At 43.4% G+C, this 4,060-nt stretch overlaps 1 non-coding gene across 1 annotated transcript; it reads left to right on the forward strand.

Annotated features, from left to right (window-relative positions):
- The first annotated feature begins 1,438 nt into the window (after window positions 1-1,438).
- Window positions 1,439-1,545, forward strand: LOC118483383. The gene has a single exon (XR_004870671.1). It is a non-coding gene; the product is annotated as a small nucleolar RNA R71 (small nucleolar RNA).
- The last annotated feature ends 2,515 nt before the right edge of the window (window positions 1,546-4,060 follow it).

A 4,060-nucleotide genomic window follows, 5' to 3' on the forward strand; every position in this document is an offset into this window, starting at 1 on the left:
GGTGGCAAGAAATGGTCTCCCTAGTATGAGGGGGACCTCGGTGTCTTCCTCCATATCGAGTATGACAAAGTCGGCTGGGTAGACGAATTTGCTTACCTTTACCAAGACATTTTTAATGACACCTTGCGAGAATCTGACGGATCTATCAGCAAGTTGTATGCTCATTTTTGTAGGACTCGTTGTTCCTAGGCCGAGTCTTTTAAACATTGATGAGGGCATGAGGTTAATGCTAGCCCCAAGGTCGGCTAGTGCATTACGAACGGGGGACTCCCCGATTGAGCAGGGAATCGTGAGGCTTCCGGGATCGATTTTCTTTTGGGGAAGTTTATTGAGTACGAGTGCAGAGCATTCTTCGCCTAATTTAACTAATTGCAAAGTTTCAATTTTCTTTTTATGAGTGAGGAAGTCCCTCATGAACTTAGAGTATTTGGGCATTTGGGTTAGGACATCAATAAAAGGAATATTGACATGCAATTGCTTTAGTAGACTTTCGAACTTCGCGAATTGCTCATTGGTCTTTTGACGAATTAACCTACCGGGCTACGGAACTCGAGGAGCCTTGGTAGGCTCTGGTGACGGAGGGGAGTTCTTCTCCTGCAGAGGTGGGGGTACCGTTTCTTCTGTCGGCGGCGGCGCTTCTGCAGGCCCCACGGTGCGGTTTCGTAGCGTGATGAGACGAACTTGCGCTTTTGGGTTTGTTTCGGTATTGCTAGGTAATGCGCCTTGTGGTCTCTCGGAAAAATTTTGAGCTATTTGATTTAATTGTTTTTCTATGTTTTGAATACTAGCTTGTTGATTTCTAAAATTTGATTCTAATTGTAGAAATCTTTCCGAGTTTTTCTTTTCAGTGTCGGAGATGAGGCGAGATACAGTATCTTCAAGCCTTTCTCGTCCACTTTGTTGTTGAGTGAAATTTTGTGACTCATTTCTTGGTTGTTGAAAGTTTGTTCGTTGGGTTTGTTGGTTACTACTATTGCCGGGTTCTCTCCAACCAAGGTTTGGGTGGTTTCGCCATCCTTGGTTGTAAGTGCCCGTTGGAGGACCCGACGGCCTAGGTCTATTATCAATGTAGCTTACCGATTCCTGTTGATCGTCTGTTTCTTTCATACAACTCCAATTTTCATGTGGCCCACCACACCCTTCACAAGCCATAACCGAGACTGTTTTTGTCATTTCTAACTTTTTTATTTTTGAAGAAAGGGCCTCGATTTGGGCTTGTAAAGAAGTGTTTTCATCGACCTTATGGGCGCCCGGGGCAATAGATTTATTGCCTCGGGGGGTGTGCCATTGAAAATTGGTTTGAGCAATTTCCTCAATTTGGTTATATATTTCATGCGGGCGTCGATTACCTAAAAGTCCCCCGGAGCTAGAATCAAGTGTCTGCCTTGTGTGTGGCAACAGTCCATTATAGAAAGTGGATACTTGTTGCCATATCGCAAGGCCATGATGTGGACACTTGCGTAATAACTCCTTGAACCTTTCCCAAGTTTCATATAAGGATTCCCCGTCCTCTTGTGAATATGTATTAATTTCAGTCATTAATTTAGCCGTTTTAGCGGGAGGGAAATACTTATATAGAAATTTTTGGGCTAGTTCATCCCAGGTATTTACCGATCCAGCTGGGAGGGCGTTGAGCCAAGCTTTCGCTCGGTCTTTTAGTGAGAAAGGAAACATTCGGAGGCGGATGGCGTCGTTTGATGCTCCATTGATCCGAAAGGTATCACATATTTCTAAGAAATTAGTAATATGTAGATGGGGATCCTTGTCCGCAAGCCCATGGAAGGTTGCGGAGTTTTGGAGCATTTGTATCAAATGCGGCCGAAGTTCGAAGTTATTAGCTTCAACATTCGGAGCTTTGATAGCGGCGCCTAGGTTACCTACGGTGGGTCGTAGATAATCCATGAGGGTACGTTGGTCCGCCATTGGAGGTGGATCACCCGAAACTTTCTCTTGGTTTTTAGCTTTTAATCTTTTTCTGAGAAAGCGTTCGGGTTCTTCTAGAGGTTCTTTTATGTCCTTATTAGAACTGGAGCTCATACATTATGTAGGATTGGCGTCTGGTTCCAAGTCCTGCAATAAAAACAGAAAAGAAGGCTGGTCAGAAGGTTCACCACGGCCCCGTGTTCAGCAAACACGGCCCGTGGTCGGAGTTACAGTGATTGTTTTCCAGATCCCAGTTACTGGAAGTTGGACACGGCCCCGTGTTGCACCGACACGGCCCCGTGGTCAGCCTTCTGTAACTTGGAAAACTAAAAACTGCCAGTAACGATGCTGGGCACGACCCGTGTCCGACCAGGCACGGCCCGTGCTGAGCTCTGCAGAAGCTGAAAAATTATGAAAAATCCTAAAAATTTAAAAGAAAAATAAAAATATGATTAGGCCGTTGATTCCTAACTTTCTTAAAATCCTTGTGTCCCCGGCAGCGGCGCCAAAAACTTGATGTGCGTGAAGTGTGTTATATTTTTAATATATATTTTAAGCCCTTTTACACTCTTAGCCAAGTTTTAAATTTATAAAACACGATATTTACTAACACTAAACACACATATGGGCAAGTGCACCCATCGTGGACGTAGTATAGTGTTGGTAAGATACCGAGGTCGTCCAAGAACACAAGAGCTTTTAGTACCGGTTTATCCTCAACGTCTAATCAAATCAAAAAGTTAGAAAAAAGGTTTTTAAACTAGAAAAATAAAAACTAACTAAATGCTGATAAATAAAAATAAAATAAAAACAGATAGACAATATGAATCACTTGGATCCGACTCGTGTATTAGTATAACCTTTGATTATTTTCGCACTTTTGCACTTGTTTAAGAGATTATCTTAGTTATTGTAGTAGGCCCCTCTTTTGAAGGCGACGTTACCCTCAACCCAGTAGTTTGAGTCAGCAAGGATACAATCCTAAAGGATTGGATTATTGGAAGATAATGAATTAAGTTATTAATGCAAATTGTGGTAGGCCCCGCTTTTGGTGGTGACGTTACCCTCGGCTAAGTAGTCTGAGTCAGTAGGGATACAGTCCTAAATAGCCGGGTTATAGTATTAATAGTAGTTAACTTATGAGGGGGTCAAATAGTTTGGATCCCCGCCATTCAATACCTATGGGCATTGAAGGAGATCCTACTAAATTTGACCCAGGTCCCTTGCAGGACCTCTAAACGCTGAACAAGGGCAAGACCCTTACCAAACCGTTCCCTTAACCCCCGACCAGGTAGCCAACATACCTCCATATAGACCGTGGAGATATGAATGGTGAAAATCTTTTATTTTATATAGACAGTAAAATAATGCCAAGACACCACGGACAAACGATAAGGAAAGATCACCTTCAACATAAGCAACTAGTTATTAAAGTCATTAATACAAAACCAAATAAAAAGTGCAAAAGATTAAAAATAAAAAGTATTATACTAAACACTTGTCTTCACCAAGTGATGTAAGAGACTTAGGCAAACATGGCCTTGATTGTCAAGAACTCTTACGATCAATCTTGGATCCCGAGACGACTCACACACTCTACGATGGACAATGGATGATGGTGGTGGATGATGGTGTTATGGTGGTGGTGGGTGGTGGATGAAGTGTGAGAGAGGTGGTGTGCCAAGGGATGAGTTGGAATGAAACCAAGCACTCCTATTTATAGGCTGAACAGAAGGCTGGGCACGGTCCCGTGTCCGCTGGACACGGCCCCGTGCCCGTCTGACACTCTCTCTCTTCATTAATTGTAATTCGCAATTACAATTAATGCGCCTGCTCTACTTTCGCCACGCCCCCGTGCTCACTGGACACGGCCCCGTGGTGGGCAATAGAAGCTTCTACAGGTTTGTCTTTTCTGCTGCTTCCTGGGCACGGCCCCGTGCTGGCTGAGCACGGGGCGTGTTCAGGCTTCTGTTTTCTCTTCTTTGCTTGGGAGGATGCCGTTGAGGGTTCGGGCAGTCTACTTTTGTTCCTTTTCTTGTATTTATGTTAGAATTAGCTGTCTTTTTGCTTCTTTTGTGAATTTGAGCTCATTTAATCCTGAAAATACAAAAGGAAGACAAAAACACTCTTTTTCCAA

Source organism: Helianthus annuus, chromosome 10 (assembly GCF_002127325.2).
Source record: "Helianthus annuus cultivar XRQ/B chromosome 10, HanXRQr2.0-SUNRISE, whole genome shotgun sequence".
Taxonomy (NCBI): Eukaryota; Viridiplantae; Streptophyta; class Magnoliopsida; order Asterales; family Asteraceae; genus Helianthus; species Helianthus annuus.